This window comes from Arachis hypogaea, chromosome 14 (genome assembly GCF_003086295.3).
Source record: "Arachis hypogaea cultivar Tifrunner chromosome 14, arahy.Tifrunner.gnm2.J5K5, whole genome shotgun sequence".
Taxonomy (NCBI): domain Eukaryota; kingdom Viridiplantae; phylum Streptophyta; class Magnoliopsida; order Fabales; family Fabaceae; genus Arachis; species Arachis hypogaea.
Window position 1 is genome coordinate 123,580,267 of NC_092049.1, and position 25,772 is coordinate 123,606,038.

General features: G+C 28.7%; 1 long non-coding RNA gene across 1 annotated transcript; it reads left to right on the forward strand.

The window, feature by feature from the left end:
• The first annotated feature begins 3,802 nt into the window (after positions 1 to 3,802).
• LOC112743938 (uncharacterized) lies at positions 3,803 to 4,971 on the forward strand. The gene is made up of 4 exons (XR_003172525.3): positions 3,803 to 3,939; positions 4,112 to 4,452; positions 4,557 to 4,742; positions 4,889 to 4,971. It is a non-coding gene; the product is annotated as an uncharacterized lncRNA (long non-coding RNA).
• Positions 4,972 to 25,772: the final 20,801 nt, after the last annotated feature.

Sequence of the window (25,772 nt, forward strand, 5' to 3'; positions counted from 1 at the left end):
ATAAACTTTTTATTAATAAAAAATATAAAATAAATATATTAAAAATTTAAGTTTTTTCTATTTCTAATAAAAAAATTTTAATTTATAAATTTAATATGTGTCTTTAGAGTTTAGAGTATAAAATAGATAAATTCGTACAATTATAATTAAACTACTTTTAAATCATTAAATCTTTGAATTAATTCATCGACCGATTTATTGAACTTATTTGGGCGCTATTTTCGAAAAAATATTTTTTTTAAATTATATTTTTTAAAAGATCTTTTATAAAAATAAAAGTGATTTTGTGTTTAAATATCTCATGTAAAAAGATTATTTTATTTATCAATTATGTTTGGATAAAATAGGATAAAAGTACTTTTTTATTCATTTATTATGTAAAAAAAATATTTTTTTTTAAATTTTTTTTTAATAAAAGATGTAAATTATAACTTTTTAAAAAAAAATATTTTTTTTATTTTTTTAATACTTTTACTTTTACTATTAAAAATTTACCAAACATATTAAAAAATAAACACCTTAACCCGTCAGTCCCGTCCAATTTTCAGAAACTAGGTGAAAATTCACCACTGCAGCCTGGAGTCTTGGATTGGAAAACAACAAAGCAATGAATTGAAAAGCACAAATCTGATCCCCAAGAATTGAGAATTGTTCTGCACGTAGCATGTGGGATCTCTCCACTAATCCGGCACTGTTTTCGACCGTTTCAACTTTCAAGAATCAACATTCCTTTGCTAGCTGCTTGTGGGTGGTCACCACTTGAACCACTCTTTCTTTCATTACTCTTGATTTATTTGATAGAAAATGTTATATACCTAATCATGTTTTGTTTAAACAAACACAAACTTTAGAATGATACATTGATACACAATGATATTTAGTTCTTAACTTCTTATAAAAACATTAGGACACGAATATTAAATATAAGATATTTTTTATTTATAATTTCGTTTCTTTAAGATCTTATTATTCTACCTTTTAATTTCGTCACTTTTATTATTAACAACAATAAAAATTAATTTTTAACGATAAATATGTTTATTTTTTGTTAGTCTTAATAAATGAAAGAGATTATATATGGCTAAAAAATTAGAATATTGGTAAGCTTAATGGTGTATTTATTAAAAAGAGAATTAATTACGTGAATTACAAATATATAATAACACATCATTAAAACATATTAATAAATAATGTTAGCTCAAAATTATGCAATGTCCTATTTTAATTTTTCTTATAAATATTTAATTTATATTTTTCAATGTAAATCAAATAAATTGAATTTAACATATATACTAGACAATATATATATATACAATAATTTGATTTATTATTTATAATATATTATTGATATTTACTACTTTATATATATGTTAATAATATGTTATATTTCGATTTATTACAACAATAAATCGAATTAACTAGATTCGGTTTACTATTGATATAGTATACATAATGAATCGAATCCAATTAATTTGATTTACATTAAAAAAATATAAATTAAATTTAATTAATTTGATTTACATAGAATTACATTAAGACATACATATAACCCATTTTATTTTAAAATATTGGTTTAATATTAATTTTCATTTAATTTGTTTGTGTGATGTACCCATCATTTAGTTGGAGTTGGAATACAAGTATATATTTTATGGAAAAAAATATTTTTTTTTCTTTTTATTTGGGACGAAATGTATAGCACTAAATACCTAAAATTTTAAACAGAAAAGAACGTTTTAAAAAGTATTCGAAAATTGAGAAAAGATCTATTTAATTCTAATGAAGAATAATTATTTAGGAGTCATTCTGATAAAAATGTCTAAAATATCTTTTTTTAAAGATATTTTTTTAATAATTAAAATTTAACACATATAATCGATTAAATCGTATTATTTTTGTCAAAATTAGACCTGACAAATTAATTTAACCGAAAAATGGTGAATTAAATTTTGAATTGGTCTAAATTAATATTATTTTTTATAAAAAATTATTACAATACTCCTATTATAGAGAATGACTAAAATATTCTTATTATATATATTAATCTTGAGAATCCTAAATTTTAGCCTTTTTCTTCTCTGTCGTCATAGGGTTAGGATTTAGAATTTTCAAAATTAATATATATATATATATATATATATATTTAATAGAGATATTTTAGTTATTTTTTATAATAAAAATATTATAGTAATTTTTTATAAAAAAATATTAATTTATATCAGTTCAAAATTTAATTTATTAATTTTTTGACTAAACTAATTTATCTGGTCTAATTTTAATAAAAATATCCCAATTTAATTAATTATATGTATTAAATTTTAATTTTTAAATTATATCTTAAAAAAAGACATTTTTACCATCTTCATTTAAGTAACTCCTAATTATTTTAGTACCAAAAAAAGTTATTATTCATATCTCAGCATTGTACCATTGCTAACAACGTTTTATAATATACTATTATTTGAGTCATTCAAAAAATAGTGAATATATAATAATAGGGATGAAAGAGTGTAAAAAGAAAAAATGAACTATATTTCAAAATTCAAATGAAATAAAAGCATTAATCATTTATATTTAAGCCATTAACTTCATCAATGTCTACAACCCAACCATCATCAACCTACTAGCAATCACTCATCCTGATCCCTTCATCATTGGTCGATTTATTATATATTTATTAAGAAAATAAAATATTTAATAAAAATAATATTACCATATTTCCTTAAAATACATATTACTTAATTTAATCCAAATTGAAGTAACTATTGTAGTAATAAAAGATATGGAATGCTAGAATGAACCTGAAAGTGGTAGTAGATAAAGACATCTCAGTTCAGGGGACATGTAGTAATGGTTATTGGTTATTAAAGAAAAAAACACCGAGTTCGTTCTTAAGAAACCATAATGCTTCCTTTTTGTTCTTCTTAACAAGGTTTTAAGTAACAAAATTACTATTTAGCTGAATATTTCAACATGCAGTTTGGGGTGTAAAACGACAAAGCAATGAAGAGCAGTGTCCAACAATAATTGAGTGTTGGGCCACACCTAGCACTAGTCTCCAGTGTTTTTGATTGTTTCAAGATCTCTTAGCTGGGTGTCGGTTGTTGCCACTTGATGACTTGAACGACTCTTTTTTTCATAGTTTCATCACTATTGATTCATGTCGTATCAAATTAATAATTAAGAATTATTAAATAATAATTTAATAAAAATTGGGATATTATTTAACGATTCTATTCTTACGGAGAGAATTATAACTCAATGAGTTATAGTTTAAGTGGTACTGTCTTTTCATATTTATTTTTATTGATTAAGATAAAATTATTTTTTAACAGAAATAATGTTTATTTTTTTTAATTTAATTAAGAAATCAATTTTTATAGTTATTAATACTAAGTAATCTAAATTATAAATTTTAATTTTAAATCTTAAATCTTTCTAAAAATAAGGATTAATTTTTTTATATTTTTATTATTGTTTTAATAAATAAATAAAACATATTATATATAAAAGATATTAATTAAAAATAATATTTTTAATATAAAAAAAAATAAAATAAAAAATTGACTAATATAAATTTGATTATAAAAATATAAAAAAGTGACTAATATAAATTTATCGAAAAAATTTCTTAATAAAAAATAAAAATTATAGTTATATTTTAAAAAGAATATGTATCGTACATAATACTTTTAATTTTTTTATTTTTTATTATAAAGAGTGTATTATTCACTTTTCACCCAACTTTTCTCTTAACTGTATTATTACCCATTTATGGGCATTTGTGTTTGTATGTACATTTGTCTTTGTATTTAATTAAACAAGCATAACCTAATTTCCGTTGGTGGTAGAATATGCAATAATACCTCGTCTATAAATATTATGCCCATCCACAAACAAGAATTGATCAAAGCAGGAGCTACCCAACTGAGCCCTGAGGTATGATTTCCTTTTAACTTCTATCTTATTATTATTATTATTATTATTATTATTATTATTATTATTATTATTATTATTATTATTATTATTATTATTATTATTATTATTATTTGTGTTGCTTTCTTTAATTAACCTTTTCTTGAACAAAAAACTATGTCACTTCCATTTGCAGCTACCTTCAATTACCAGAGACAAGCCACCATTAACTGCTTCATCAATGTCTACAACCCAACCATCATCAACCTAATAGCAACCACTCATCCAGATCCCTTCATCATTCGCCGCCACAAAATCTACGCTTTCATTCTTTTCGCACTCCTAGCATTGCTTCAAATCCAGAGCACAGGAAGCACACCATCACCGTTCCATGATCACCCTGTCGCAACCCAAGCTTGTTTTCTTGCCATTTTTTGTTACTTCCTAGCCTTCATGGCCTCGCTGCGTTTGCCTCAGTATTCTTCTCAGTTAAGCACAGCCATGGCGGCTTTCGGTTCGTTCTCCTCGGCTACCTTGGTAACACTGCTTATTCCTGAATCTTGGTGGAACTTTAGATACGTTTTTTATGCTTTAGTTGGTATGGTTGAGTTGCATCCACTTCTAACTGTGCTCTATGACAGGTACATTCTGAGATCTGTCTTGAGAATGAGGAGATCGTGGCAGCAAAATTCCCAAAGGCAACAACAACTCCTGCCACAGAGATACATGGATCTGATGAGTAGAGAGCACCGTAATAATAATGTGTACTTGATGGAAGCACCAATGGAAGTTGCTGTTGTAGATTCGTATGTTGTTCCATTTTGAGGGTAATTCTCTTAGCGGGATCTTCTTTTATTTAGAGAGGGCTGGAAGAAAATAAGTATCTGCCACTCGAAGCTACCAAGTTCCTCTATCTTGTTACATATTGTAGAGTTCTGTTTCCGTTACCGTCGTTATTATTTTTACTTTGCAGGTTTTCTTTCTGTTCATGGGAGTTGCTGTACCAATGTTATTCAGTAATGAGTTAATTTCAGTATATATAACTTTCAGCCTTCAGTCTTCTTCTCTCTCACCTCGAAGCTCGGGATCAAGGATTTATACATCATCATTCATTCATCAGTGCTGCAATTTTCTTTGATTCGCGCGCGGTAAGAGAAATCTTTCGTCGTCGTTCCTCGCCATGTTGACTGATCTATATCACTACAACAAAGATAAAGTTTAGCCACTAAATTTTAACCATGAACACTAAATTATGATAAAAATAAATGAGCATGTCTTTTTATTTATTACGAAATATTGGTTATAGTAGTTAAAATTTAACCTTTTGCTATAAATAATATTTTTCTTAGTCTTTGAATTTGAAGTTTATATTTCTATAACTCTACTTTCTCTTCACGAGTCATAGTAGTACTATTTTAAATAAATTTATTTTTTTAAACAAATTTATTAATTTATAATATTATTTTTTTTAAGAAAAAGTATAGAGAGTCAATGAAAATTTTGTACCATTTGTACAATAGAAGTTTAGGAAGTATTACAGATATAACCATTAGTGTTACATTTTTCTATTAGGTTAAACTTTTAGGATTAGTGGTTTCATGACATAGTATTAGAGTTCTAAATTCGAAAGGTCAAGAGTTCAATCATTGGTGAACCTCAAAATCAGCTTAAAACTTTTGGAATGATAGTTTCATGACATAAGATATTTATTTTATTCATATTGGACCAAAGATTTAGATCATTGTACACATTAACATTAACACAAATTTATGAAATTAAATTTAAAAATATAAAAAATGAATTTAAATAAAATAAAAAATTATAAAAATAAAGATAATATTCTAATATTTAAGTTAATTATAAAGATAAAATTTATTTAATTAAAATAATATAATTTAAATAAATAATAAAATGTTCAATAATTTTTAGTAAAAAAAATGTTTTTAGTGAATATTTTACTAAAAATAAATGATTTTATCATTTGTTGAATTTTAAAAAATAAAAATAAGTTAGTCTTTATATACATCATTATGTATCTTTTGTGAGTATTGTATTCTAATTATATGAATAATTATCTTTTTAAAAATTATTTTATAAAATTATAAATTAAATTTTTTATTTATACTATTATTTAATTGATATATACTATTAATTAATTATTTTATTATATTATTTATACTATATATACTATTATTTTTTATTTATACTATTATTGAATTGATATATACTATTAATTAATTATTTATACTATTAATTAATTATTTTTTAGATAATTTCTTGTCGAATTGATAATTAAAAGTTCGTTAAATAATTTGATATGTTTGATTAAATTATCAGTTTTATTAGGTAGACAATGACTTTTGTAAACAATGTGAATAATGGACTCTAGAATTATCCTAATAAAGTAAAAAAACACTCCACCTCAAATTACTTCTTAACTTTTAATATTAAAATAACTATTTGCACATCTAGTAAATTGAATATCAAGTCATTGTTAATTGTGCATAAATAAATCAAATCAAAAGAAATAACCATCCAATTAAACATAATCAATATAATCATCTGCATACTTATTGAATTGAACATCCGGCATATCCATTGTTTACATTGTTTAGTATTCTTATTGTCTTCCTATACTTTTCTTTAAATTATTATTTAATAATTTTCAACTATCGACTTCATATACAGTTAACTAATGAATGCTTACTATATTTTAAATGCTTACTATATTTCAAAAAAATAATATTAATAAATTAATCTTTTTAATTAATATCAATTAATTTTTTAAAAAAATTGTTTATTTTAAATTCTAATTCCTAACAAAAAATAATTAATTTTAAATTTTAATATGTTTCGTGCATTGCACGAGATAATTAATAAAAATATATAAAATTTTTTATTAAAAAAATTAAACAAAAAATATATATAATAATTATTACTATAAATATTTTACAAAATTATAATTAAAATCAAAATTGCAGACCCTTAATAAATGGAGTTTCAATTTGTGATAGATTTATTCTGAGCCTATTAGGTTAGAAAATAGGTAAAAAAAAATAGTATTTGTCTTAAAAATAGAACAATGCTCATTGATATATAACAATAATTATGGAGATTTATCTTTGTTGAAATTTAACTATGACAATTTTATTTGTTGGTATCATATTCATTCATAAAGTCAACACAATATGATCAGCGTTGTTATTAGTTAAAATTTCATATTTTATGATATGATTTTCAAGTTTTCAAACTTATAGACTTATATCATTACAAAAACTATTAAATTGGTTAATGTTATTTGGTAATATTATCAAAATACCATCGTTGTATTAGTTTGTGTGAAAAGAAGCCATAATAATTTTTGTTATTCAATATATAATTTATTCTATTGAAAAATGAATTATCATTCCTAGATTGGTAAACACATTTTTTTTCATATTTTATACTATTTTATTTAGCAGTAATTACTGTTAAAAAAAATAAATGACTACACTATCTTATAATATAATATATAAAGTAATTTTTTATTTTAAAATAAATTTTGGTTAGTAAGATAAAACTTAAAATAATTTTTTACACAAATTTAAATTTGAATTTAGAATTGATTAACAACTCACTTTTTTTAATTTTAATAACAAAAATAAAATTAGTTAGATACAAATTAAAATATTCAGCATTAAATAATTTTAATCATTTAAATTTCAATTACCAAAAATTGAGTTTTAAAATTAATTATAACTTAATAATTAATAATACATACATATATATATATTAGTACGCAAACAATAATATCTAATATATATATTTTTTTTGATATAGCTAAGGTATAATTTATTGAGAATTGATTTATTGTTTAAAATTTTTTTTTTATAAATTTTATAGTATGTGATAGTGATATTATTTTTATTATTATTTAAGAAATTATTCATATTTTTTATTATATGCAATTAACTTAATTAATAATTTTTATTATTATTTTTCTACCCAAATGATCATGTTTATACTATTTATATTTTTTTTAATACTAATAAATAAATAAGTATTTGTATTATTATGTTTATTATCCTGTATAATAGCTTAAGTTGTTTATTTTGTATGTTAAATAATATAAATTATATTTTGTATATTAAATTTATTAATTTATTCATATTAAGAGGAAAAACTTATCCAATTAATCATGTTATAAAGATTAGTTGATTTACATAAATTATCTTTATAAAAAATAAAAAAAATTAATTTATCATATGTAATAATTCTTGATATACATAATATCATGTATATATTAGGATGATTTATTTTAATTATGTGAGTGATTATTATTATTATTATTCACTTTTTATTACGTTAATAAATAATATTTAAAACTAAAAAAGAGAAAAAAGATAATTATAATTTTTTTTAGTTTGATTAAAAAATCTCTTGTAAGTATATCCAACTTTTATATATACTAAATATAATAATATTTAATAATATAGTATTTGTTACAGCAATGACTCAAAACATTAAGTGAGTAAGATCAACCTAGATCTATTGTTAGGATCCCAAATTCGAATTAGGTTCATTATCTTAGGATCCAATGCAGATGAAGCCACATATTCCATCTCAAATCAGCTCAAATTGAATTTTTGTTGTTAGTTAGAGATGGTAATGAATACTCGTGTGGGCGCGGCGAACCCCTTTTCATGTCCTTCACTTCCGTTTTAAAAAAATACCTTCATCCCCTCTCTATTTTCATCGCAAATTCCTATTTAATTATCTCCTTAGGAAATGCAGATACCATAATTATTTATGGATATTCTTTGAAATTTTTTAAAAAAATTAACAAAAAAAATTATAATATAATAATCATAAAATAATCAATTCAATACAATTCGTAATATATTTACTATAAAAAATAATATTTCAAAAAAAAAAATATAAAAATATCTTCTAACATAATAACATAGCATAATTTTTTTGGGACGAGACTGAGTGACATAGTAACGAACTTAAGAGATAGAGAAAGTATATATATATATATATACCAGATGGGGCTAAGCGGAGCAAGGAGGGAAAGGGGAAGAAGGCGTAAATGAAAATGCCAGTTAAATGAATAATGATGCAAAGACAAGGAAATAAATATGAAGTTAGATGTGCCAGTTAAATGAATGAAGATGCAAAGACAAGGAAGTAAATATGAAGTTAGATGCGGCGGTAGTCCGCACACATATGTAAGTTAGTATGAAGTTAGATGTGGCGGTAGTCTGCACACATATGCAGATACAGAAAGATAAATATGAAAAACACGAAGCTGAATAACTGGATAAAGATTTATTAGAAAACTGATTGAAAAGAAGAAGAGAAAAGAAGAGGAGCTGAAAAGCTTACAAGAGAAAACTCAGAGCTTTTCTCTCTAACCTCTCTCTATGATTGTGTAAAACTGAAAGGTGCCTCACAATGAGAACGAGGCTTCCTTTTATAATTGAGGATTCTACTGTTTCTACAGTACAAGTTATGTTAACTGGTACTATTTCTACAGTACAAGTCGATACAATTTTGATTTTCTACAATTACATAAATTTTTGAGATTAGAATCTAATCCTCTCCTAGGTTGATCCCGAAGCAATCATCTTCGTTTTGATTATAACCACTTGAGGATTCTGCTGACGAAGTAGGATCTTCTTTGTGTGTTTTATCTTCTTCGATCATTTGCATGATTTGCTGGAGATGTTTTGCTAAAGTTTCTTTTGATTGGGCTCCTGCAAGGGCTGCAGCAATTTGGGCTTTCTGATTGAGAAATATTGACTCTTCATGATCAAATAGTTTGGTGAACTTAGGGTGTTCGTTAAACCATCTTCGAACTTTGTTCAGGTGAGCCATGGTTGCATCGAACTGAGACCACCATTTGACATAGGCATTTCTTTGAAGCATTGGTGGTGCCTTTGGGTGCTCCTGTTTGCCATACCTGTACTGCCATGAGAATACCCAAGCCAGTGAAAATGCAGAGAAAATTTGAAGATCTGTGAAAATACGTGTTTCTTGTTGGTCAAATTTTTTGGTGAAAATTTTGAACCTCTCATCGGCAGGTGGGGGCAAGATCTCTGGTAAAGGGCCAAAGTAATCCCACCATTGAGTAAATCAGTTTGAAAAATGATAATTAGTATTTTTCTTGAAGTAAATGAGCCAAGAATGTCTATTTTAATTATTTTGTAACCAAAATACTCTTGTCCAGGCGTCCGCATAATCCCAATAAGAATATCCTATTAGGTCAAAAGGTTGGGAAATTTTCTTAGTATTATTTGAGTTTTTACCAAATTGAGTAAGGGTGAGTACTTTTAGGATTTGAATGGTTGAATGAGTTATGTTAGCGGTATCTTTGGGGTCTTTATAGTATTTTATCGAGACCGAATCTGAATCCACTAGTATGAATTCATAAAACTGCCTGGTTTTGTTTATGGCTGTTGGTCTAAAATGAAATCCTGGTGGAAAGACTTTAGGGATTACCTTAAAAGGTAATTTTTTCTAGAATTCAGGTTCCATTAAGAAGACAGATGAGAATTTGTTTTTTGAAATGTATGTGGATTGTTGTTTTGGTTGGGTGTTTAGGGGCTGTGTTTGAATTGATTGGGGTAGTTTGCTTGGGTAATTGTTTTACCTTTTGGGTCATTACATATGGTTTTTTGGGCTGCCACTTGTGACAAAAGTTTGGTTAGGTCTATTTCATCATCATCTGAGCTGTCACATATATCAGCCCAGGATTTTTTATGAAGTTTTGAAAGGCCTGCATCCTGTAAGGCCAGTAAGGTTTGGATTGGTAGAGCATAGTCTGCCTTTGTTTGTTTTGCTGTTTGGCTACTTGGGGGTTGAGTAGATGACTCAACTATATTTTTTGTGATCTGAGTAGATGACTCAGTTGGCTCTTGGATTATTGGTGTAGGTTGTTGGGTAGATGACCCAGTTGGGGTGCTTGACCCTAATTTTTTAGTTTGCCCTGGTAGGGCTAGGCGAACGCATCTGCCTCTTACAGAGGCTAATGTTGCCTTTTTAGGCATCTTGTCCTTGCTTGTCTTCCTGCAAATATTCACGTGTGAGAAAGTCAGGGAGAGAGTTTGAGTTACCCTTGATGTGCTCAATATCGAAATAAAAAATGCTTAAGATGGCTTGCCATCTGACAAAAATTTGTGTTGATGCAAGGTTTTTAACATCTTTTTGTAAAACATCTTTAGCCGATTTGCAATCAACTCGGACTAAAAATTTTTGATTGAGTAAATCAGACTGAAATTTTGTGATACACAAAACTATGGCTAAAATTTTTTTTTGATGGTGGAATAGATTTGTTGAGTACTATTCCAATGCTTTGATGTGAATGCAATGATACACTCTTTATCATGCAATTTTTGTTTCAAGATACCACCATATCCTAAATCAAATGTATCTGTTTCAATGATTTTGAATGCATGAGGAATAAGTAGGTATAGACAAGGAAGATTACGAACTTTGGTTTTAAGAAATCTGACGATCTCAGAATATTTGTCCGTCCATGGTGGAGGGTTTTTCTTAAGCCTATCATGAAGAGGCTTAATAAGATTGTTAAGATTTGGGATGAATTTCGAGACATAATTAAGACATCCTAGGAACTTCTGGAGTTGAAGTTTGTCAAGGATATAGTCTGGGAACTTTTCTGCAAACAAAATTGATCTTTCGATAGGGGTTATTGTTCCTTGAGAAATCATATGACTAAGAAAACGAAATTTTGTTTGGAAAAGGATAATTTTTGATTTGGAAACAGCAAGTCCGTTTTTCTGGATGATGTACATAAAAGTTTTAACATGTTTGAAATGTTCTCCTAAAGTTTGAGAGAAGATTAAGACATCATCTATGTAAACGATTGCAAAGTTTGAATATGGGTTAAAAATATCGTTCATGATTTTTTGAAATTCAGATAGGGCATTTTTCAGACCAAACGGCATTACATTCCATTCATATTGACCGAATGGGACTGTAAATGCAGTTTTATATCTGTCAGATTCTTTAATTTGGATTTGCCAAAACCCATATTTCATATCAAATTTTGAAAAGATATTTGCTGAGTTTAGCCTATTGAGCAAATCTTTTTTGTTTGGGATAAGATAACGAATCCACTATAAAGCTTGATTCAAAGGTTTTCGATTGATGACAAGCCTGGGGGTTTCTCGTTCTATCTCAGCTTGCTTATTGACATAAAAAGCTGAGCAAGACCAAGGACTCTTACTTGGACGAATTAATCTTTTGTCCAAAAGATCTTTAATCTCCTTTTGACAGTGCTGCAAAAGCTGCCCATTCATTTGAATGGGGTGGGCTTTTGTAGGAATTTGTGATTCTTTGAAACCTTTTTCATAGGAAAGATTAACAATGTATTCTTTTCTTTTTCAGAAGGCATGAGGCAAATCAGAACAGATAGACTTTTCAATTTAGTTTGAAAGATTTTTGATTTTATCTTGAATCCTTGGTTGAGAAAGTTGGGATTCAAGGGTTTTGAAAAAGATTTCTTCTTTAAAAAAACAAATCTGTTTGGTTTTGGATTCAATTTGGTTTAGAGATTTTTGGGTTGGTGAGTCTAAAAATTCAAAGAAAGTTTCCTGTCCACCCACATAAGAGGTAATTCCAGAAAAATCTGCTAGGTATGAAAACAAAAGGATTATAAAAGGCATCCGCAAGACTACATCATTTTTGATATCCTTTGCTATGATGAAATTGGTCAGAATCCTAAGATTACCCTTTTCAACAAAAGTATTGGTTAATTTGAATTTGATTTTTAGTCTTTCACCCGTTATCGAGCTAAGATGTTCAGTATCTTTTCAAAATACTTTGTGGGGATCAGACCTTCTTTAATACAATTTGAATCTGTACCTGAGTCAAAAAGTGCTATGGTTTCAAGAACAAAATCTTTAACGACAATCCGAATATTAATACGACATTTCATAAAAGAAAATATGTTTATTATTCTCAAGATTTCTTTTCCATCATTGTCGTTAGAAATTTCATTTTCTTATTTTTCAGAAAACTCAGGTTGGTTTATAAGAGAATCAAGTTCTCCATCATCAGACTCTTCCCCTTGTATTAATTGCGAGAGAATGAGTTGATGATTGTCTTGATTTCTTTTGACCTTTCAAATTTCCTTTTTAAGGTTGTTGACCTTAGTATGGAGATCCTGAATGGTTATAGGATGAATAACTTATTTTTCTAATTTTTTGAAAATGTGTTTGATATCATATTTATTACTAAGGACAAGGTTTTTGGGCTTCTCCTCCTTTTGTAAAGATTTTTTTTAATTTCAAAAGAAAGTCTTTCTTTTGTTCTGGATCACCATAGCCTCCATAGCATCAAATAAGAGATCTTGATCTTTGGATAAAATATTAATTTGCTTGACGTCGGAATCTGAGGATGATTCAATATCATCAACTTGGATATTATTAATATCATCCGAGGATTCTGGTCCAGAATCATCATCTGAACTTTCGATTAAAAGATTGTTAATCTGTTCCTCAATCTGAGGATCAAGGTTCAGATTATTAATCTTTCCTTTTAACCTACAGTATTTGCTAACATGTCCTGGTTTTTTACATGTATAGCAAATAATGGGGTTTTTCTGGGGATACTTTTGGAAGTTCTTTTGAAAACTTTTCTCATTTTTAGGGTTTTAAAAACCTTTTCTAGATCTCTTGAAATTCTTTTCAGGATTAGGTTTAAAAACTTTTCTATTGGATGGTCTTTTAGATTTTCTTGGATGGCAAGCAGGAAGACCAAATTGTTCACAGAAAGTTCCCAAATCGATACGATTTTGTGTTTTCTCACGAGCAAGTTGCCGTTGGATTTTATCATCTTGACAAATCTTTAGAGCAACTTTTTGGATGAAAGAAATAAGTTGGCCATAACTTAACTCGTCATAGGGTATAATCCCGTCTGGAGTTAAGCTACGAATTTTGTCCCTTACTTTATCTCCCAGGGATTTGGGAAGTCCGGCTAGGAAATTTTCTTTCCAGAAAGGTTGCTGACTGTCTTCTCTGGTATATACCCTAGTAAGGAAGGTGTCCTTATACCATCTAAAGTCAGACAAAGTTTTGCATCTGAGATTGGAAAGTAATTCAGCAGAACAGTCTTTCCAAAGAGATGGGTCACCTATAAAGTGGCTTGCTATAGTAAAGATTAAGGTGTTAATGGCATCAGGGATAGGTTCCCCATCGTCTCCAATGATGGGTTCATTTTGATCATTAACCTTTATAGCATAAAGGATTGAATGTTTTTGGTTATCAGAAAGATAGTTATCCCACCAACCTTTAAGTTGACCAGAGAACCCAGAAACAATAACATTGGCTATTGCTTCCTCAGAGGTTTCATGAGCAGCTTGATAGGCTGTGCCTACCATAGTCATATGCTGAAGGATACTCATGATGTTGTATTCGGTTTTGCCATCTATATTCCATTCATAGACATTATTGGCATTGAAGCTGACAAAACCTAGTTATCTTTCTTCGTGAGCTAGATCAGTTGTGGATACGCGATTATAACTATACGCAGAGGGTTTGGTTAAAACCTTCCACTTAGTTATAGAATTGGTCATGATTGGGCTAACTTTGAGAGATGATTTGTTAGAATCATCACTTTGGTCAGAGGAAGACTCATTGGAATCTTGGCCAAGGGCATTAATGGCTTTGGATAAGCGAGTTTGTATATGAAATGTGGATTCACCAGAGTTTGTAGGAGTTTCAGGGACAGTACTAAGACGGTTTAAAAGTTGGTCGATTTTTTGCATGACTTCTGAATCACTGGATTCTTGTTTTAAAATAGAAGTTTTAAGACTCTGTTTAGCCTTGTTACTCATTTTGAAAGATTTAAAAAGAGGTTTTTCAATAGTTTTAGAAATAGAGGTTTCAGAGAAATTTTTCAAAGACAAAAGAGATCCTGAAGATGAGAGGTTGTCACCCAAACATTGCAAAAACCTGTTAGTGTAATTTGATTGTTCAATAAGATTTTTAATATCTTTTGGGGTGACACTTTCATCTACATTTTTGTTTTTGAATGGAGAGGCCATAACTGGGTTATGTCCTTCCGTATTTGAAATAACAAAAGATCCTTTTGGAGGAAACTCAGATCTGACTAAATTTCCATCTTTGACTTTCCAAGTTGAAATAACGTTTGCTGATGGTGAAATATTTTTGTTTTTAAAAGGATAATCAATATTATGTTTGATAGAATAAGCATGAAACCATTCAAAGAAAGGAATATGCATTCTAACATCATTGAGAAAATGGTAGTACTTTTTCTTGAATGACGAAATTTGAGCAGCTGTATATGTACGTAAACACCATTCTCTGTGGAGATAATACTCCTTAGAGTAGAGTTTTTACGTAAAGCTTCTTTATTTATAACAAATTATGTGCTACTCATGGGCATCATTCATAGAAGAGTATGTTGGTGATTGAATAGATTGTAAATCAACATCATCATCAGTTTGATAAAATGGTTGAGAAATATTTGAATTATTTTGTAATCCCGAAATATTAATTCCAGAATTTGCGGGTCTAGAAATTTTTGAAAACTGAGCTTGAGAAGTTACAGAAAAAGATCTTCTTGCTGAAGCAAAATCATTAGATGTTTCTGCTTCAGATCTGGAGGAAAAAGAGTTTCATCTGTAAAAGAAAATCTCTACTCTCACTGACTCGTCCTGTTTTATTTCTCATAAGAGGGGTGCTTGTCTAGGTTGCGTTGGAATGGCTCGATCAATTGACCATGATTGAGGGAGTTCAATTTCATCCCACTTTATGAGCCTTGGGACCATGACGTTGGCCTTTGTCATGTCTGTGACAAACAAAGTAGTTTCACGATCACTGGATTTAAGAAGGACTCTAGAATTACAAGTGTTCATGACCTTGTATTGAATCCTATATATTAACGCTGTTGGGATAGATCCTTCCTTCATGTTAAGACCATGAATTCGGATGTTTAGGAAAAGAGAGTCAAGGATGTTGATATCTAACAAACTGACTATTTTGTTTGGGAAGTAGTTGAAGTAAACCGGACTGTGTCCTAAACTTGTTTCAACTGTTCCGATTAAGGAGTCTTGGAAATCATTATGCCTAATATCTCTGAGACACATGAGGATGGAAGCATTCAAACCTTCTCTGATGAGAGGTTTGACAGCGACTTGGACACACCCTATGTGAAGATATTTATAGTGACGGGCATGTTCTCTGACAGATTGTTTGGTTAAAAGATGGAATTCCTCACCGGAGTCTGGTCCTAGAGGAATATTGTTTTCAGCGGTTTTGATGATATAGTCTGATTTTATTTTATTGTCATCAGGGACATATAATTCATCTTGAGGGATTTTGGGTATTTTCCAATTATCTATTGCTTGATTGATATCTTCAAAGCAAACTATTTCTTTTGAAGATATTGTGTTTAGGAGAAAGTTCCTCAGGCCGAGTTACTTTCTCAGTAAGAGGATTGGAGGGAGAATGGGGGTGAAGAGGTGGAGGAAGGAGACGAAAAAGATCCCCTAATGGAGAGACGTCTAGAGAGTGAACGGAAGAGATTAGACATATTTTCAAAAATCTAATATCATTTCCCTCCTTTGGTTCAGAAAGAACATATATATTATCGTAATTTGAGTGATAGTTTAGTGATAATATATATGTCCTTTTCCAAACAAAAATTTGTTTTCTTGGTCATATGATTTCCCAAGGAACAATAACCCCTATTAAAAACCTTGCATCAAAACAAATTTTTGCCAGATGGCAAGCCATCTTAAGCGTTTTTGATTTCGATATTGAGCACATCAAGGGTAACTCAAACTCTCTCCCTGACTTTCTCACATGTGAATATTTGCAGGGAGACAAGCAAGGACAAGATGCCTAAAAAGGCAACATTAGCCTCTGTAAGAGGCAGAGGCGTTTGCCTAGCCCTACCAGGGCCAACTAAAAAATCAGGGTCAAGCACCTCAACTGGGTCATCTACCCAACAACCTACCCCAATAACCCAAAAGCCAACTGAGTCATCTACTCAGATCACAAAAAATATAGTTGAGTCATCTACTCAACCCCCAAGTAGCCAAACAGCAAAACAAACAAAGGCAGACTATGCTTTACCAATCCAAACCTTGTTGGCCTTACAGGATGCAGGCTTTTCAAAACTTCATAAAAAATTCTGGACTGATATATGTGACAACTCAAATGATGATGAAATAGACCTAACCAAACTTTTGTCACAAGTGGCAGCCCAAAAAACCATATGTAATGACCCAAAAGGTAAAATAATTACCCAAGCAAAACTACCCCAATCAATTCAAACCCAGCCCTTAAACACCCAACCAAAACAACAATCCACATACATTTTAAAAAATAAATTCTCATCTGTCCTCTTAATGGAACCTGAATTCTGGAAAAATTCACCTTTTAAGGTAATCCCTAAAGTCTTTCCACCAGGATTCCATTTTAGACCAACAGCCATAAACAAAACCAGATAGTTTTATGAATTCATACTAGTGGATTCAGATTCGGTCTCGATAAAACACTATAAAGACCCCAAAGATACCGCTAACATAACTCATTCAACCATTCAAATCCTAAAAGTACTCACCCTTACTCAATTTGGTAAAAACCCAAACAATACTAAGAAATTTTTCCAACCTTTTGACCCAATAGGATATTCTTATTGGGATTATGTGGACGCCTGGACAAGAGTATTTTGGTTACAAAATAATCAGAATAGACATTCCTGGCTCATTTACTTCAAAAAAATACTAATTATCATTTCCCAAACTGGTTTACCCAATGGTGGAATTACTTTGGCCCTTTACTAGAGATCTTGCCCCTACCTGCCGATGAGGGGTTCAAAATTTTCACCAAAAAATTTGACCAACAAGAAACAAGCATTCCTGTATATCTTCAATTTTCTCTGCATTTTCACTGGCCTAGGTATTCTCATGGCAGTACAGGTATGGCAAACAATAGCACCCAAAGGCACCACCAATGCTTCAAAGAAATGCCTATGTCAAATGGTGGTCTCAGTTCGATGCAACCATGGCTCACCCGGACAAAGTTTGAAGATGGTTCAACGAACACCCTAAATTCACCAAACCATTTGATCATGAAGAGTTAATATTTCTCAACCAGAAAACCCAAATTGATGCAGCCCTTGCAGGAGCCCAATCAAAAGAAAGTTTAGCAAAACATCTCCAGCAAATCATGCAGATGCTCGAAGAAGATAAAGCACACAAAGAAGATCCTACTTCGTCAGCAGAATCCTCAAGTGGTTATAATCAAAACAAAGACGATTGCTTCGGGATCAACCTAGGAGAGGATTAGATTCTAATCTAAAAAAATTATGTAATTGCAGAAAATCAAAATTGTATCGACTTGTACTGTAGAAATAGTACCGATTAACATAAGATGTACTGTAGAAACAGTAAAATCTTCAATTATAAAAGGAGGCCTCGTTTTCATTGTGAGGCACCCTTCATTTTTACACAATCATAGAAAGAAGTTAGAGAGAGAAGCTCTGAGAGTTCCCTTGTAAGCTCTCCAGCTGTTCTTCTTTCCCCTTCTTCTTTTCAATCATATTTCCAATCAATACAATATAATTTTATATCATATATTTCTTTCTCCCTTGGCTAGTGCAGGTGGACTTCCCCTAGTGCTAACTTTCTTCTAATGTCAATGGCTGGGTTTACCATACCGCCTTACTAATTATTAAGTTTCTGCATTTGCTGCATTTTTATTTTCTACATCATACATAATTGCATTTACGCCTTCTTCTCCTTTTCCTCCTTGATCCGCTCCGGGCCATCTGGTATATATATATAACCGGATTTTTATTACAAGTCTTCTTGCTAAACTAAAAGTTTTATAGTTAAAACTTTGAAGTAGCAGTAAGAACTGTTAATACGTTGGTCAGCCCTGATCGTGGTCCCGGTTGTAAGTCCTATTGAGGTAGTGAATCTGTTGATTAATGAAGGTGGTCCTGTAACTCACAAAGTTCTAACCATAAAATGGCTAGTTTATTGAGAATGATGAGTAGTTTAAGTTTAGGAAAAAATAATTCTTTAGTAATAAAAACAGATAATGGTGAAGCATCAACATCCGGAACTAAAAATGAATTAAAAATACCTAAGTTAGAGGAAAGTTTTTATAATTGGAATATACCTATAATAGATAAAAATAAAATATACAAAAAAAGATCTTTCTAGAAAGAAAGAGATTATGAAATACATATGTTAGAATACTGTAAACCAAGAACAAGTAATAACAGGACCATTTTAGAAAAAGATAAGTTAAAAGAACATAGTAACAAAGGATACAACTTCATCCATATAAGATTAATACAAGTAGTAGTAAAACCTAATTTTAGAATAGGAATAAATGTTCCTATATTATTAACATTAAGAGATACAAGATTTCTAAATTTTAGAGACTTATTAATAGGAATATTAGAAAATAATTAACTGTCATAATGGACCAGTTTTCTTCAATTGTTTTTCGAATTATGCTATGAATCTAAGAAATGAATATACTTGGCAAAGCTTAAAATTGCATGTCCAATTTGATAAAAAAAATCATAAATAAAAAATATGATCCATTTGAAATAATCTATAAAACATATTATAAAATTGCTAAGGTTAATTATAACTTTAAAGCATTAAGACAGTCCTCAAAAGAAGAAACGATAATTAAGCATGCAAATCTTAAAAGATCTAATATACAAACACCAAGAAAACTAAGACATGAAGAATTAATAAGAAAAATGCCTGAAGAATAGGTGATACCTGATATCATTGAAGAACTCCAAATAGAAAATACTAAATTGAGAGAAATAATAAGAGAAGAAACAGATATTAGGATTAGAATGAATAGATCACAATCCCTAAGAATTTCTGCTAGTATTGAGACTATTAGTCATAGAAATTCTATAGATAATTCGTTAATAGAAAATATGGATAATATTATAGGAATAATATAAGGCCTCATATAGCCGTTTCTGTATATAAAGCAGATTCAGATTACGATCCAACTGAATCACAAGTATTTTCAGTAATCATCAAAGAAGAACCATTTGAAATTGATAAAGAATGGATAAGACAAGATTTTAATGCTGATTATAATAAATCATTAAGAGATTGGTATTTTACCAATTATTCTGAAGATGAAGTTATTAGGCTTAGAGAATTATTTTATGATTTTATGAAAGAAAATAGAATTAATTTATATTTCTTTGATTGGTATATTAATTATTATTCTGAAAATAACAAGAAATTATGTCCGTTAACAAAGATAACTGTTGTATGGAAAATCAGTTCAGGATCAATAATAGAATTCAAATACCCTCTTAAAGAAACTATTAAAATACCAGTTGGAAAAGATTTAGAAGTTGAAACAACACCCTATAAAGATAACAATGCAAAAGAAAACATAGAAAAAAGAGATATTAAGAAATTACATCAACAATTAAATTTTACTAATATCATGTTAGATATAATAAAAAATTAATTAGGAAGAATGGAAAATATGAAAAAAATAATTAAAATATAAAAACCTATAGAAAAATCTATATATAAATTACAAAGCTTAGATAATATTAGTTTAAAATCTAAAGTAGAAGCAGAAGTTGATGAATTAAAAGAAAAACATAGAAGTATTAGTCTGGGAAAAATAACGATTAATACATTAAAAAAGAAAGGAGAATTAGAAATAAATAAAATATCTCATAAAAGAGATTATCCTAAAACAAGAAATTATTATTCTAAACCGTCACCAGTAGATGTAGGTTTAGAAGAAAAATGCAATTAGTACAAAATAGTTTTTCTGGACCAGACTTAGTAGAATAAAATATAGATGGATTAAATGAACAAGCCATTTTAGACCAAATGTGTAATATGACTATGGCCGCAACTGCTTATAAAATGAAAAAAGTTTTCGATAAAGAGGCAGCAATTATGTTAACCCAAGGCTTTATAGGACAATTAAAAGGATGGTGGGATAATTTTCTCAATATCCAAGAAAAAGAATTAATTCTAAATAGCATTAAATCAGAAGATCAGTCATAAGATGCTACATCCACATTAATTTATACCATTATTAAAAATTTTATAGGAGACCCAAGCACTTTCAAAAATATGATAAGAACTCAATTAATGAATTTAAGATGTCCAACAATGTCTGATTATAGATGGTATAAAGATGTTTTTATGTCAAAGTTATGATAAGAGATAATGCACATGCACCTTTATGGAAAGAAAGATTCGTAGCAGTTTTACCAAAATTATTTTCTGAAAAGGTGGTACAGAAACTACAAACACAGTTTGAAACCTAGATTCCCTATAATTTATTAAATTTTGGACAACTACATAACATAATAGTACAAACAGGCATAGAAGTATGCATAGATACCAAGATACAACAAAAAATAAAACAAGAAACTATCACGGAAAAAGAGAACTTTGAACGTTTTGTTATCAATATGGAATAACTCTAGAAAAAGCACCTAGTGAACAAAATAAAATAAAAAAGAAAAAATTTTATAAAAAACATAGATATAATATAGATAAACTCCTTTATTATGATCAAAAACATTATAAAAAATTTTATAAAACACCTAAAGGAAAACCTAAATCTTCTATTAAGAAAAAACAAGTAACATATTAGAAATGTAAAAAACAAGGACATTACGCTAATAAATGTATAACAGAACAAAAAATAAACTAAATAGAAAATAAAGAAATTAAACACGCTTTAACAACCATATTAATCAACTCAGAATGAGAAGAAGAATCAATTTATGATGACTCTTTTGAAACTGAAGATTACTTTACACAATAATTAGACCTTATGTCAGAAGAAGAAATCTCAGAAGAAAATAGTGAAAAAGATGAGCAGAATAATTGTTTAGGAATAGGATTATGTAACTGTAAAAATTGTGAAAAACTGTAAATATTTTGACTAGAGAACAGACTTCTACACTAATAAAAATAATTGACAAGTTGGAGGATACCCCATTAAGAGACGAATTCATAAATCAACTAGCGGAATTAGTTAAAAAAGAAGAAGAAAGTAAACAGGAAATAAGACTAATAGAGATAAAAAAAATTTATAATCGTTTTAAAAACTCACAAGAAGAAATCACTCTTAATTCCCTTCGAGAAGAGATAAAAAAGTTAAAAAGAGAAGATTCAGAATTAAAACAACAAAATATCAATATGAATTACATATTACTAAAAATAGAAGAAAAAAAATATAATAAAAATCTAAGAACAAACTTTACAAAATAGTACTAGTAAAACTGAAGGAACTAGTAATATAATAATTTCAGAAAATTATATTAACATGGGTCTAGAAAATTACATAAATATACTAACTCTATTAGTAAACCAAAAATAGTTCACTACGATAACCTTATAATTGTAGGAGAAGAAAAATTTTATTTCATAGCTATGGTAGACTCAGGAGCTGATGTTAGTTGTATACAAGAAGGGTTAATACCTACAAAATATTATGAAAAGATTACAGAAAAAGTTCTTAAAGCAGAAAATGACAGAATGACTATAGACTATAAATTATCCAAAGTAAAAATCTATAAAAATCGAGTATATTTTTTCACTACATTCTTTTTAGTAAGAAATATATCTCATCAAGTCATATTAGGAAATCCATTTATGATATTATTATATCCTTTTAATGTCGATATAGGCAGAATAACTTGTTTACATATTCCAAATCATCCTGTTCATTTCGAATTTATCATTAAACCAAAACAACATGAACTCAATATTTTACAACATCTATCTACCCAAGTTAATGTTATAAAAAGAAAAATAAAATAAATTAACCAAGAAAATATTTTATGCAATTTACCTACTCAAGTTAATGTTATAGAAAGAAAAATAAAACAAATTAACTATTTAAACCAAAAAATTATATATAAGAGAATAGAAGAACAATTACAAACCTCTGAAATACAAAATAAAATAAAAATAATTGAAGAAAAAATTAAAAAAAGAATTATGCAGCCTAAACCCCAAAACTTTTCATCATAGAAAATTACATGAGATATCTTTACCATATGAACATGGGTTTAATGAAAAAGATATACCGATAAAGTCAAAACCAATACATATGAATAAAGAATATATAGAATATTGTAAAAAAGAAGTACAAGAATATTTGGATGAAGGACTAATAAGGCCTTCAAAATCACCATGGAGTTGTACAGGCTTCTATGTGATGAAAGCATCTGAAATAGAAAAAGGTGCTCCAAAATTAGTCATCAATTATAAATCCCTTAATAAGGTATTAAAATGGACTAGGTATCCCTTATCAAATAAAAGTGATTTAATTAAAATATTAAATAAAATAAATATCTTTTCAAAATTTGATCTAAAATCAGGGTACTATCAAATTGCAGTAAAAGAGGAAGATAGATATAAAATAGCTTTTATAGTACCCTTTGGATATTATGAATGAAATGTAATGCCTCAAGGATTAAAAAATACTCCAAGTGAGTTCCAATAAATAATGAACAATATATTCTACCCGCATATAGAATTTACTATAATATATCTTGATGACGTATTAGTATATTCAAAAGCAATAAATCAGCATATATAGCATCTAGAAGAATTTATGAATATTATTAAAGAACAAGGATTAGTCCTATCAGAAAAGAAAATGAAAATTTTTATAACTAAAGTAAAATTTTTAGTATATGAAATCTATCAAGGGACTATAGTACCTATTAAAAGAGCCATTGAATTCACAGATAAATTTTCAAATGAAATAACTGACAAAAAATAACTACAAAAATTTTTAGGATGTTTAAATTATGTAGCGGAATTCTTACCAGGAATAAGAGTCACGTGTGAACCTCTTTATAAGAGATTAAGAAAAAATCTACCTCCATGGACAGAAGAAATGACTTCTATAATAATAAAAATAAAGAATGCGATAAAAGAAATACCCTGTATAAGTATACTAGATTCATTGGCTAAATTAATTGTAGAAACAGATGCTTCAAAATTAAGGTACGGAGGAATTCTTAAACAAATACCTCCTAATAGCTCAAAAGAACAAATAGTAAAATGCCATTCAGGAATATGGAACTAGGCTCAAAAGAATTATGCAACAGTTAAAAAAGAAATATTAGCCATCGTGTTATGTGTCGCAAAATTTCAAGAAGATTTATTTAATAAGACATTTATAATAAGAACTGATTGCAAAGCCGCCCCAAGTGTTTTAAAAAATGATGTTAAAAATCTGGTCTCAAAACAAATATTTGCAAGGTGGCAGGCTGTTCTATCATGTTTTGATTTTACTATTGAACATATAAAAGGCGAATTAAATTTACTTCCTGACTTTCTTACTAGAAAATTTTTGTAGAGAAAGAATAGATAAAAAATCAGCCTCCAATGAAGATTATGATCAACTTTTTGACCAAATAAAAGAGAGAAAATTACCAATTACTCATGTACCAGCAAAAACATTATCTTTAAGACCTCTGACTATGTCACAGGTTGTAAAAGCGGCATAATCATCATCACCTTCTAGGAGCTCTTTAATTACTACGAACAATAAATTTACATTACTATAACCATTTGACCTTTATAGTACTCAACCCTTAAAAGATCAGTTTTCATATTATGAAAAACGCCATCCTATTAAAATATTAGTCATCGAAAAAAAATAGTTCAAAAAAAGATAGAAAAACCCTATGCAAAACTATTTTCCCAAATACTTTTCATTATATTCCTGTTAGCCCACAAAAAACCTAAAAATTTTATGAATTCATATTAGTAGACACTTGAATTAACCTATTATAGGGATCCCAATATCAAACAGCTCATTTATTCGAAAATAAAAATCATGAAAATAGTATCCTTACAAGAGTGGGAATTACTCCTATATCAGTCTAAGAACTTCTCATTAAAATTTAAACCTCAGAGTTATACTTATTATGACTACCAAGAAGCATGGAATCATACATTATTCCTATTACTAAGTCCTCGTTCTTGGTTCATTTGGTTCAGGAAAGGAATATCATTACAATTTTTCAAATGGTTCCAATCATGGTTCTAAATCTTTGGAAGGGTAGAAGCCTTTTTTCTAAAAGAAGCTAGCTTGACCTATGAATATTTTAAAAGCAAGTCATCATTTTTACAAAAATTATTCATTTCGTTTATAGTAGCCATGGGAATAAGCTGGATTATGACTTGGAAGTATGATTCAGCAGCCTATGAAAAATGTCCAAGTATATAATACTTAGTAAGAATAATAAAAATAAAATGATAGGTGGAATAAATATGATATAAATTTGCTAAGGAAAGCAACTATTGACCAACGGTTAACGGCATCACAAAAGCGTCTAGCAATAACAGTTTCAAGCACTACTAATGAACAAATATCATATAAAAAAGAGACCGAATTCTTAGCTCAGAAGCGACAAATTATGGCAGCTCTAGCAGCAGCAAATAATATGTCAGCACTAGCCATAATTTGTCACTTCTGAGCTAAGAATTGCGTCTCTTTTTTATATGATATTTGTTCATTAGTAGTGCTTGAAGCTGTTATTGCTGGACGCTTTTATGATGCCGTTAACCATTGGTCAATAGCTGCTTTCCTTAGCAAATTTATATCATATTTATTCCACCATTTTATTTTTATTACTCTTACTAAGTATTGTATACTTGGGCATTCTTCATAGGCTGCTGAATCATACTCCTAGGTCATAATCCAGCTTATTCCCATGACTGCTACAAACGAAATGAATTTATATTCTTGTAAAAATGATGACTTACTTTTAAAATATTCATAGGCCAAGCTAGCTTCTTTTGGGAAAAAGGCTTCTACTGGTCC